This window comes from Crocodylus siamensis, chromosome 10 (assembly GCF_052110815.1).
Source record: "Crocodylus siamensis isolate JL-2025a chromosome 10, ASM5211081v1, whole genome shotgun sequence".
Lineage (NCBI taxonomy): Eukaryota > Metazoa > Chordata > Crocodylia > Crocodylidae > Crocodylus > Crocodylus siamensis.
Window position 1 is genome coordinate 30,173,991 of NC_143404.1, and position 13,645 is coordinate 30,187,635.

Sequence of the window (13,645 nt, forward strand, 5' to 3'; positions counted from 1 at the left end):
ACAAATTTAATTAAATCTATGCAAAGTATTTATATACAGTTTTGCAATACTTTGAAATATTTAAAAAAAACCCTGAGAAATGCAGTCAGTTCTTGTATCTGGACAGAAACTAGACAGGCTTCTGCCAAGCTTAGCTGGATTTGGTTGAGGTGTGTGTTCATTCTGAGTATTGATTCTTGCATGTGTGCATTGACCTAGATTTTTATTTCTGGTATTTATGAATTTAGAAACAACACATAATACCCCATAAAAGGTAACGATTCAAAAATAGTGTTTGACTGCAAGAGTCAAGATAAAAAAATCAATTACTTTGAAAATCAGCACTTACGTACAAGAGAAGATAGGTCTTATCTACAAAGTTAAACAGTTGAGCGACAGACACCTATTTGAGGGTCTTGGTCCTGTTTTCAGTTTTGTTATTAAGATCAGTGTAAAGCATTTTTAATCACAAGAGACTGACAAACCCTCTTAGTATGACTATAATGGCCATTTTTCTATTTCGGATTTGCTGTTAGAACTCGATATTGGGACAGAATTTCTGTGGTGTAGAGGCATTGTTTATATTCTTAACTATCTCTTTATTTCTTTACGAACGTCTTAGCCAACAAGAATTGCACATGCTATTTATAAATGAAATACAGGGTCACTTCCCGTTTTACAGTTGGGAACTGAAAATAAGTAACTTGAGAGATGTAAATTGCCCAAGGTATGATCAAATACCTTGGAACATGATTACTTTAGGTACCAAGTGAAAAATACCACCTCTGGATCATTCCTGCTCATTTTAACTTCTGCATTAATTTTAGCATCAAAAGTGTGAAAAAATAATCTTCTTCCATAGGGTTTTATTGGTAAAATAGACATTTAAGTTAAATCACAAATAAAGCACGTTCCAATTTTTGATTCCAAATTATCTTGCAGGGCCCTGATAAGTTAAATTGTAAGTTTCACAGAGTACCAAATAGGGGACTTACATGCCATCTAGTGCTTAAATTAGGTCATAACATGCTACTAAGACCTATGTATAGGGTTGATTCATTAAATTTTATGTACAGGTTTCCATGTGTGTATGACAGGGTGGTGTGGCCCATTTAGGGAGGCAGATTGGCCTGGAGTAGGAACCCAACTATAAGTGATTAGTAGGCAGCTGAAAACTCAAGGGGAGAAATATCAAACAGCCTGACCTGGGAAAAGACTAGTTTGCTGGCTCTAAGCAGGCTGAAACCTAGAGGAACTTGCATCTAGGGAGGGCTAAAGCTTAAGGGCCCTCTCCTGCCATGTGTGTAAAAGGTAAAGGTTATATTTATTCATTTACTTGTTTGTTTGGCTGATGGGTTATTGTTTAATATTATGATAGGTGGGGGCTGCCCAGGGAGAAAATTCAGACAGCAAAGCTGCAGACACTATTGCTTACAGACATTTGGAAGGACTTTTAAAGGAAAAAAGTCTGCCTGCACGGGGGCCAGTGCACCAACTTGCTTACAAAGTGTAAGGCATGTTTCTGGCATCTTCAAAGGTACATAGTTAAGAGATAAGCAGTAGAAAATCATGATCTATACTACATCTAACAGGTAAAATCCATTTGGTATTTTAGGTATTGATTACACATCCTGCTTTGGAAATAATTCTGGAAATTGTTTTGGGCTAAAATTCAAAGGCCAACAACAACATTTGTAAAATGAGATTTTTTCTTTTTTCTTGCTAGTGAAAAGTAGCTAAACAGTAGTTAAAGGAGTAGTTAAAGAGGTGAAAAACCAGAGACATTGACTTGCAATAGGTGCTTAATGAACAGATGAAAACCAGCAAACAAAACTTTCAGATTATATAGTTGAAAGATATGGGTCTTCATAATGTGGCAATGGAAATATATGCACGGTGGATGTTGAAACTATTTATTGTACTGAAGTCTGTCCCCAAAAAATTGCAATTCTTGGATTAATAAATTCACTTCCTGTCCTCAGACATGATATATGAATTAGCTTCTACATGGTATCTTATCCATGAAGGATCTTCTGTCAATAGGATGGCTTCTTGTGAAGAGCAATGGGAGATACTATAGTAATATTAATGTTGTTGTTGGATTGGTGTGAGAAATGATATCTGCAACTACTCTATCGACATCTAAATTGAAAGTTGAGGTTTAACTTGTGACAGAGGCCACCCAACATGATCAAAGTTTCTGCTTCTGCTTATATATAAGACAGGATAGTATAAATTCAGACACAGTTCTTTGGGTAAATCCAATTATCTTTTATTAGGCCAACTCAAATAGCTGGAAAAAATCATCTTAGCAAGCTTTCAGGCACAAACACCTTTTATCAGGCTAAGGAAGCATCTGCAGATGATCAGTGCTCTTCTCGGATGGAGTGGTAAAGCAGCCAGAGGCCAGTGCATATTCAAGAAAGTGAATCAGTTAAAATGTAAATTGGGGTGGTCAGTAGGTGAGAGAGAGGCGTGGGGGAGATGAAGGGGGAATGAATGTAGCTGTAGTCAAAGGATGAGAGACAGGAGTGTGTGTAGGAAGGGAATGAGAATAGCTGGTAAAAAGTGCAGAATTTACCTGGGGAGTGAGATGTTAAGCAAGTTATAATGTGTTATAAATCCAATATCTATATTCAGTAGGCCTGTGCAAAGCAGCTAGTATTTGCTTCAGATTTGGATTTGGCTGATTTGGGGGAATCGATATGGCTGAATATGATTCAGAGATTCGGCCGCTGCTGAATCAAACCAATCTCCAAATCGAATAGGCACCATTCCCTGCCCACTCTCCCAGCCCCGTTAAACACTGCCCTACCCAACTCCAGCATCCTGGCACTTAGAAAAAAAGCCCCATACTCAATGGGTCCTGCCAGGCACGGGGTGGGAGAGGGTGATTCCCTCTGCCCCATGCTGCCCCATACTGTGCTGTGCTGCATGAAGGAGCTCTGCCATGAGCCCCTAGAGACCCTGACAGCCTCTGCAGCAGCCAGTGAGTGCAGGGCTTTTTTGCTTGTTTGTTTGTTTGTTTTAAGTGCCAGGATGTTGGGGCCAGGTGGGGCAGCCATTCACGGGGCTGGGAGAGCAGGCGAGGGTCAAGGGTGCTGAGGGGGAGAAGGCAGGGGATGGAGCCTGGCAGGGGTCCCCCCACAGTCCCCTCCCCTCTGCTCCAGCCCCACCTCACCCCAGCCCCTACTTACCAGCATGGAGCCCAGGTCCAGCTCCTTCAGGTGGCAATCGGGAACTGCCTGAATCTTTAAATTTTCTCCAAATTGATTCAGACCTTTTTATTGGTCTCCTCATTCAATTCATATTTGGAGATTCAGACACCAAATCAGGCCAAATCTCCTCCGAACTGAATCAGCAACCAAAGCTTCACACAGCCCTAATATTTAATGCATGATTTTTTGTATCCAGTAGACTGATAAATTGAAGTTCATAGGCTCATCAGTGAAAGGTATTTGTAAATTTCCTTTCAGGATTAGAACTGAGAGATTGCAGATACAGTGGTCTTCTTGTGAGAAGTGTGCCCCCAAAAGTAATTGGATATTCTTGTCATTGATAGATTTTCAGTGTGCTTTCAGTCTGGTGTATAGTTGTTGTTTGGTTTCTCCTATATATTTTCCATCAGGGCATTTGGTGCACTGGATGAGATGCATTACATTTCTGGAGGTACAGATGTAAGATCCAGGAATAGTGATAATTCTGTTGTGGGGTGTAGTTACTATGGGAGTGGTGGAGATGTGTTGGCAGGTTTGCATTTCTTGTCCTGGCATGATCTAGATCCATTCAGTGTGTTTTGAGTTGTAGGAAGTTTGCTCTTAGTGATGAGGTAGGCAAGGTTCGATGTTTGTTTAAAGCATAGGATGGGTGGCTCTGGGAAGATCTTTTTGACAATTGGGTCTCCTTCTAGTATGAGTTGCAATTGTTTGAGGATTTCCATATAGGTTCCAGGGAGGGAGGTTTATCTTCTATACTGCAGCAATTCTTCACATGGTATCTGGGTGTCTGGGTGACTCTTTCAAAAGTGTAAATTCAGGAATTTGAATGGTAGGAAGTGAATGGAGGTCAAGCAGCACTCCAAAACAGAAATACACACACACACACACACATACATATACATATACACATATACATATATATACATACATATATATATACATATACACATATACATATATATTTTTAAAAAAGCCAACCTATTAAACGAGTACTTTGCGTCAGTCTTTCATCAGTCCCATGGGATGCCCATGTCTGCTACAGGACAGGGAGGTCCGGGTGAGGGGGATCCCCTGCCCTCCATTAATGCTGACCTCGTGAAACTGGATACCTTCAAGTCAGCCAGCCCTGACAATCTATACCCCAGGGTACTCAAGAAGCTGGCGAGCATCATAGCCCAGCCTCTGGCACAGATCTTTGAAAACTCCTGGTGGTCTGGTGTAGTGCCTGAGGATTGGAAGAAGGCCAACATGGTGCCAATCTTCAAGAAAGGGAGGAAAGTGGATCGAGCTAACTATAGGCCTATCAGCCTGACTTCTATCCTGGGGAAGATCTTAGAAAAGTTTATTAAAGAGACCATCCTTAATGGACTGGCCGATGCCAACATCCTAAGGGATAGCCAGCACGGGTTTCTTGCGGGTAGGTCTTGCTTGACCAATCTCATTTCCTTCTATGACCAGGTGACCTATCACCTGGACAAGGGAGAAGAGATTGATGTCATATATCTTGACTTCAAAAAAGCCTTCAATCTGGTATCCCATGATCACCTCTTGGCCAAACTGGCCAACTGTGGCCTTGGGTCCACCACTATCCCCTGGCTGGAGAATTGGCTCCATGGTCAAACCCAGAGGGTAGTAATAGATGGAAGTCACTCATCATGGTGTCCTGTGACTAGTGGGGTCCCCCAAGGCTCTCTCCTTGGACCCATATTGTTCAACATCTTCATTAATGATGTGGACATTGGAGTCAGAATGGACTGGCCAAGTTTGCCGATGACACCAAACTTTGGGGCAAAGCATTCACACCAGAAGATAGGCGGGTGATCCAGGCTGACCTGGACAGGCTCAGCAAATGGGCGGATGAGAACCTGATGGTGTTTAACACCAAAAAATGCAAGGTTCTCCACCTTTGGAAGAAAAACCTGCAGCATCCTTATAGGCTCAGCAGTGCTATGCTGGCTAGCACTATGGAAGAAAGAGACTTGGGGGTCATCATTGACCACAGGATGAACATGAGCCTGCAATGCGATGCTGCAGCTACTAAAGCAACCAAAACGCTGGCTTATATCCATAGATGCTTCTCAAGCACATCCCAGGACGTCATTCTCCCATTGTACCAGGCTTGGTGTGGCCGCAGCTGGAGTACTGCGTCCAGTTTTGGGCTCCACAATTCAAAAACAATGTGGAGAAACTTGAGAGAGTCCAGAGAAGAACCATGCGCATGATCAGAGGTCAGGAAAACAGACCTTACAACGACAGGCTGAGAGCCATGGTACTCTTTAGTCTGGAAAAGCGCAGGCTCAGGGGTGATCTGATGGCCACCTATAAGTTTATCAGGGGTGACCACCAGGATCTGGGGGAACGTTTGTTCACCAGAGTGCCCCAAGGGATGACAAGGTTGAATGGTCATAAACTACTACAAGACCAATTCAGGCTGGACAGAAGGAAGAATTTCTTTACTGTCTGAGCCCTCAAGGTCTGGAACAGCCTGCCATTGGAGGTGGTTCAAGCACCTACACTAAACACCTTCAAGAGTAAATTGGATGCTTATCTTGCTGGGATCCTATGACCCCAGCTGACTTCCTGCCCTTTGGGCAGGGGGCTGGACTCGATGATCTTCTGAGGTTCCTTCCAGCCCTAATGTCTATGAAATATATGAAATACACATATACATATATATACACATATATATACACATATACATATACATACATATACACATATATATACACATATACATATACATATATACATAAATATACATACATACACACATATATACATATATACACACACATATACATACATATACATATACACATATACATATATATTTATACACATATATACACACACACACACATTAAGAACCACAAGAGGGCAGCTGAACACTATTCAGCAGAGTTAGAGAAAGAAATAGCTACTGAAATTTGTAGATATTTTATCAGTGAAAATAAAGCTGCTCAGTGTTTAAACTGAAAAAAAAATGTATTCCAATTGACTTTTTTTTAGATACACAAGCGTATTAGGACTAGGGGAAAGAAAAACTAAAAATGGTAACAGAGAGTGAATAATCCCAATTTTTTTTTCTATCCTAATGTCATGGCACTTGCCACATTCTTCTCTTTGTAAGCAATTCACTTTGCATGCATTTAGGATAAAAGAATACCTTGCCTTTCTTGCAAAATTCTCATTGTCTCCATCAAGTTCAATTTGAGGAGTGGTAGCAGACTATGGTACTTAATTCACAAGATGAGGAAATATAATTTGAGCTTGTTTTACAAATAGAAACCCCCTCTTTATGTGCTTTCTGAAGTATACATATTTTTTTTTCTTGCACAAGTACTATAATTATGAGTACAAATCAAGAAACTATGAGCACAAATGCCCATTTGCCCAGATAATAGCTTGGTTTGTGTCAAGCCTGCAAGGAGAAACCCATGGTTTCCTACATCTTTCTCCTTTAAAGGAGAAAATCCCTGATTTTCCACATTTTTCCATGATTGTTTGAGACCCTTTCATATATTTTTGAGATTCATTTTTGGGTCACAACCCACTTGAGAAACGCTGTCCTAGGACACCAGACAACTTTTGAATTGTGATGGTGGTCTCCGTCCACCCTCCTATCCTTGCTCATGTATCACAGTATATGGTATCACTTTAGAGGGCCTCTGGCCTGGGTCTTGCCCTGTCTTAGCTCTGGCCTCTGATGCAAGTAAGGCTGCTCTCAGTCTCAGCTATGGCCCCCTAGAGCCCCTGCCCCAGATGAGGTTCTAAACTAAGTGTTACTCAGACATCCCTGTGGCTCCATATCTCCCCTGTAGACACAATCCAGTCCTCCAGTAGTAAGCGCAATTATAAAATACTAAGAAGAAAAAGGTACAAGCAACCACTTGCAAACAAAACCTACCACCCCCTGGGTAAAAAACATTTTGCCAGCCCTTTTTCCCTTGGAGGTTTCAGGGTGTTTTGGTGCCTGCCAGCATGTCTTCTGCTGTCCCTCACTCCTGCAAACTCGTTTCCCTGCAACATACCAAGCCTGATGCACCACATTCTTCCAGGCACTGGGCTTATATACCCCAAAGTCTTGCCCCTTTTGGTCAGGTGACTAATTATGCACAATTTTCTATCTAATGGATAGCCTTCCCCTCTCTGCTTGCAGCTTTTATCTTTTGGATGCCTGGAAATCTGTACTACTCTCCAGCTTATCACTGTGCAGCTAGCCTTATCCCAGCTGCCTGCCTACTTGCAAAGCCAGGCTAGCTTGCTGTGTTTTCCATTTTTAAGTAACCTTTGCCTCCCTGTTACACAGCCCCAATTCTCTATGAATCTATTTTCATACTAGGTCTACCTTTCCACATTAAAAGCAGGCCTAACATTTATCATGAGTAAATCCTGTGAGGCACATCCTCGGCTGATGTCAGTATAGCTCCCATGAGTACAGGACAGTCCTTCAGGTTTACATCAACTGAAGATTTAGCCTGGATAAATCTATCTAGAGCTATATCCTTTGGTATTCTTCTCACCTTATTTGGTGCATATTCTGAATTTCAGAAGCTAAACTTCAGGGGTCAGGTAAGAGAGAGAGTTTTGAAAATGTGTACCACAGCAGTGGAGAAAACATGTTCTGTCTAGTGAAACTCACTAAAATTCTGGCAAATATACACACACTTGCACACACAGTGTTGGTGGGTATAAATCTTATATTCAAGGCTCTCTATTGATAAAAGCCTACTCCTACAGAAAAGAAAGGTAGAGCAGAAGAATCCTGCAAGGTGGAGAGTTTCCAAAAGCTAAAGAATGCACTTAGAACCAGCTTATGCCTGACTAAATTGATTGCTTTCAATGATGAGATGACTGGTTGTGCAGATGCAGATACAGAAATGGACTGGCAGCTGGTATCAAGTACAGTGCTCCAGGGGTGGGTCCTGGGGCTGGTTTTGTTCAGTATCTCAATCAACAGCCGGGAAGATGGGTTGGAGTGCAATCTGTGGTACCAACAAAATGTGTGTTGCTTAAATCTTGAACCTAATGACTTAGAAACAATGAGGGATGATCTGATGGGATAAGGCATTCCAATTTCCTTGCCTTGTTGACATTTCAGTCCTATATCTGGCTTGGTACAGAAAGAGCACACTGGGTGATTCTATGCATATACAAGTCATGTATCCTACTGGGACAGGCAGTTTCCATGAAACATTTATGAGCATCAACCTTAAAAAGTTTAATTTTAGGTGGGAAGAAGCCTGAAGTCCAAAGTACAGCTCTAAAAAAAACAAAGGAAAACCAAATGCACGCTTAAAAGGATCAGCATTGATTGAGTGATTCTCTTAAAATGGCAAATCTTCCCCTTCGAGGAGGAAGAAAAAAAAAGCAGTGAGTCAGAGAGAAAAGATTCTGAAGCAAATGAATGGCATCCCCCTAAGCAGGTAATCAACCCATTTAGAATATTAGCATTTTCCTTAATTGCATCTGTCACAACTTGCTCACTGTCTTTCAAAGTCTCTCAGTTATTTTGGCTACAGATCCCTCGGCTGAGACACTGCAGCAGAATCTAGATGAGCTCTCTTGTAGGTAGTTAACTCTTTTGATCTATCCTATAAATCAGTGCTTATAGCCTCTGATCATTATTCTGCTTTTTTCTGAATAAAGCATTTCTGTCAAGGGCACCAAGAATTGCTATTACCATCAGTTCCATTCCAGGCTTTCCAAAATCTCTTCCATGACAAGAAGGCCGCTTAGAAAATGAGCACACTTTGAGCCTGCTATTTTTGTCACTTCCTTGGCCCACTCTGAGCCTGTTTTAATAGAATCACAGGCTAATTACATGTCTCAGGGTCCCTTTTTGGGATTTGGCCTCCCCACCCTCAGCCTTCTCTTTCCATTAGTTGGTTCCCATGGTCTATGTCCCTTGCACTGCACCTGGCTTCTGGGTCCCAGCCTTGTCCATGCTCTCCTTGGGCCTTGTCTCTGCCTTGTTTCTGGAATCCAAGCTTGCCAGCTCTCACAATTTGCCCTGCTCCAGGCTCTTCAGGACCCACAATTTGTCCTGATCTGGGCTATGGACTCTATTGGAATGCCTTGAGCCTGCCCTGTCAAGGGATTATCTTTGAAAACTTGTGGCAATGGGGGGAGGTCTGGACGATTTGAAAAGGGCAAATATAGTTCCCACCCTTAAGAAAGGGAAGGAGGATCTGGGGAATTACAAATCAGTCAGCCTCACCTCAGTCCCCAGAAAAAGTCATGAGCAGGTCCTCAAGAAAACCGTTTCTAAGTGCTTGGAGAAGAAAGTTATCAGCAGCAGTCAGCATGGATTCACCAAGGGCACATCATGCCTAACCAACCTGATTACCTTCTATGATGAGATGGCTGGCTTTGTGGATATGAGAAAAGCAATGGATGTGATACCCCTTGACTTTAGCAACGCTTTTGATATGGTCTCCCACAGCATTCTTGCAAGAGTGCAGAGGAAGTCTGGGTTGGATGAATGGACTGTAAGGTGGATAGAAAGCTGGCTGAATCATTGGGCTTAATCAACAGTGATCAATGGCTTGAGGTCTAGGTGGCAGCCAGTATAGTAGAGTGCCACAGGGGTTGGTCCAGGGCCAGGTTTTGTTCAATATCTTCATTAATGATCTGGAAGGTGGGATGGATTGCACCCTAAACAACTCTGCAGATGTGACACCAAGCTAGAGCGGGCAGTAGATATCCTGGAGGATAGGATTAGAATTCTGAGAGACCTAGAGAAATTGGAAGATTGGACCAAAAGAAATCTCATGAGTTTCAATAATGACAAGTGCAAAGTCCTGCACTTAGGATGGAATGAACCCATGCACGAGTACAGGTTGAGGACTGACTGGCTAAGGAGCAGCTCTGCAGAAAAGGACCTGGGGGTTATAGTAGACAGTAAGCTGAAGATGAGCCAACAGTGTGCCCCTATTGCAAAGAAGACTAACTGTATACCGAGCTACATTAATGGAAGCATTGCCAGCAGATCAAGGGAAGTAATTATTCCCCACTATTTGGCAATGATGAGGTCACATCTAGAGTACTGTGTCCAGTTTTGGGCCCCTCACTACAGAAGGGATGTGGACAAATTGGAGAGAGTTCAGCAGAGGACAATGACAATGACAGGGGGCTGTGGAACATGGCTTCTGAGGAAAGTCTGAAGAACTAGGCTTATTTAGTCTGCAGAAGAGAAGACTGATAGCAGCCTTCAACTACCTGAAGAGGAGTCCCAAAGAGGATGGAGCTGGATTGTTCTTAGTGGTGGCAGATAACAGAACAAGGAACAATGGTCTCAATGGTCTCAAGTTGCAGCAAGGGCTGTTTAGGCTACATATATGGAAAATTGTTCTTGCTCGGAGTGTGGTGATGCCCTGGAATGGGTAGAATCACCATCCTTTGAAGTTTTTAAGGCTCAGATCAACAAAGTCCTGGCTGGAATGATCTAGTTAGGGATGTGTAACAAATGTGCCATCCTGGGGTTGGTCCAAATGTTGGCCCACCAACCTGTCTAGGGTATTCTGCCCATCTGCGTTTCCTGCCATGCCTTTGTTGTAACTAAAGTTGTTTCTAGGTGGGAGATGGCCCATTTAATTTACCTGATGCCAAAGGCAGAATACACGGCTCCAAACCCTCCCTTATACCATGTCCCATGTCTCACAGATGGTATCCGCCACATCCACTAATACTCTCCCAGCTCCTTAGCTGAGCTGCACTTTGGCTCTCCTGGCCCAAACTTGGCTTCAGGTGCCCTCAGACCTACTTGAGCCTCATGCCTCCTCTCATTGGGGCTTCTTCCCATGCCCCCACACTGGGACTTCTTCCCATGCCCTTCACTAGGGCCTCAACACCCAGCTCCCTCACTGGGCTTCCACCCTGCTGGTGGTCATCATGTCCCTTGGATCTCAGGTCTCACTCAGTGGGCCTGGGCCCTGTCTCAGGCTACCTTCAAATTAGCCTGGACCCTACCTCAGGCCCCACTCAGTGGGCCTTGGCCCTGTTCTTTTTTGTTGGGGTGTGTTGCCCTAGCCTTTCCACTCCATGGGGTCACTCACAAGGCAGCCAGGGCTGATGCTTTCCAGCACACCACACTTGCCTTTAACTGGGAAGGCAAAGGTTTGGCATTTCCTGGAGATTGTCTTGCCACAGGCAGCCCCACCACACCATCCAATGCCAGCAGGGTATAGTTTTAGGTCATGCCCCAGGACCAGGAACCACTTCCATCCCTATTGTTTCTAGCCTGAACCTCCAAGCTGTTCTGGGAGCAACAGATCTCCAGCTGGGTGCAGCAACTGCCAGCTCTGCTCTCAGGACCTAGCCTTATACTCAGGCTCTCAGCCATTCCACCAATCAGGCAGCCTCCCACCTAACATGTGACCGCCTGATTTGGTCTGCTCCCACCTGCAGGCTGCTCGCCCCCAGCTCAGACCCCTTAAAGTGGCAGGCACAACCTGTGCTCTGCCCACAGGATGGTCCTGCTTTGAGCAGGGGATTGGACTAGATAGCCATCTAGTCCTAAGGTCCCTTCCAACTCTAATTTTCCATGATAATCATGTGCCCCTGGGGCACTATTGGAACCTCCAAATATCACCCCTTACAGTCCTTTCCACAAACACCAGTATAAGATAAGATGCAGCAGGCAACCACCTAACACACACCTTCCCTCTGAGCAAACAAATATCAACAAAAGGAAAACAGTATGCTATCACTTTAGAAAAGGAATACTTCCACCCCCACCACAGTAGGTAAGCAAATACCAAAGGCACCCCCCCCCCCCGGGTACCAACATAACCTCCAGCTCTGGGTTATATCCTCCAGTAGACTCTCAGGCCACATCTAGAAAAGTGTGGCTATATGGTATGTGGCACCACAGACATGTCTGTGGTACCACATACTACAAGTTCATTTGTTCTCCACAATGCAAGGGGGCAGTGTGGAGGGTTTTTCTGACCCCTGGATATCCAGGAGTCACAAAAACCTGTGGAAAAAAAGTGAACTGGTGCATAAGATGGCAGCATGTACCACCCAAAGCCAGAGCCTGGCTGGCTGGAGCCACATTCAACTCCTGGCCAGGCTACGCACAGCAGGATCTCCACTGCTGCAGCTCTGGGAGGTCCCCAGGTAAGGCTGCTGGGCATGGGTGACTGGTGCCACCTTAGTTGTGGGGGGCATGTGCCCTGCAGCTACCAGTCAGTATCTAGGGGGATCTCCCCATGGCCTATCTCACTGACTGGGGGGTCCCCCACAGCCAATCTTGCTGACCAGGGTGACACTCTTCAGCCAGTGCTTGCAGGGTGGGCATGGCTGGTCAGGGGGTGCACCAGCTGTCTCAGGGGGTCCACATAGACATTAGAGCTGGAAGGGACCTTGGAAGATCATTAAGTCCAGCCCCCTGCCCCAGGGGCAGGAAGTCAGCAGGGATCATAGGATCCCAGCAAGATAAACATCCAGATGTATTTTGAAGGCATTCAGAATAGGTGCTTGAACCACCTCTGGCAGCAGTCTATTCCACATCTTGGGGGCTCGGACAATAAAGAAGTTCTTCCTTATGTCCAGCCTCAAATAGTCATGGAGGAGTTTGTGACCATTTGACCTTGTCATCCCTTGGGGCACTCTGGTGAACAGACATTCCCCCAGATCCTGGTAAGCACCCCTGATAAACGTATAGGTGGCCATCAGATCACCACTGAGCCTGTGCTTTTCCAGGATGAAGAGTCCCATGGCTCTCAGCCTCTCTTCATAAGGTCTGCTTTCCTGACCTCTGATCATGTGTGTGGCTCTCCTCTGCACCCTCTCAAGCTTCTCCACATCGTTTTTGAATTGTGGAGCCCAAAACTGGATGCAGTACTCAAGCTGAGGCCTCACCAAAGCTGAGTACAATGGGAGAATGATGTCCTGGGATTTGCTTGAAAACAACATGTACCCCCTATGCATTGCCACTGCTGCTGGGATCAGTCCAGTGTTTTCCCCAGCCTCTCCAACACCACCCAGGATAACCTGCTGGGTGCCAGAGCACGTGTGGCACAGGCATTCCCTGGGGACAACTAGTGGACGCACAACATGAACCACCACTAGTTATCCCCGGGGAACCAAACCTCCACACACATCTGGACACAGCCCCAGGGTCTTTCTGATAGTTCCAAGGCAGCTCAGCAGTCCACCAGGCACCCCCTTCCAGCTTTCCTAACCAGGAGCTCCTTCCTTTTCAGCTTGCAGGGTCAGCCTGCCTCCCTCTACCTCAGAGCTTATATTTATATGGCTCCCAAGCCCCTGCTCCCAGATGGCCACCTGCCTCCTGGAGCTGCCATAGATGGTTTCTGATTTGGTTTCTTGAAGTAGTCTTAGGGAGGCCGCTTGCTGCAGGAACCTGTGTGGTTTCTATGCAAGCCCAGTGACTCCTGATGTTGCTGTTGCTGATGGCTCTGTAGTAAGTGTTTGCTCAAGTC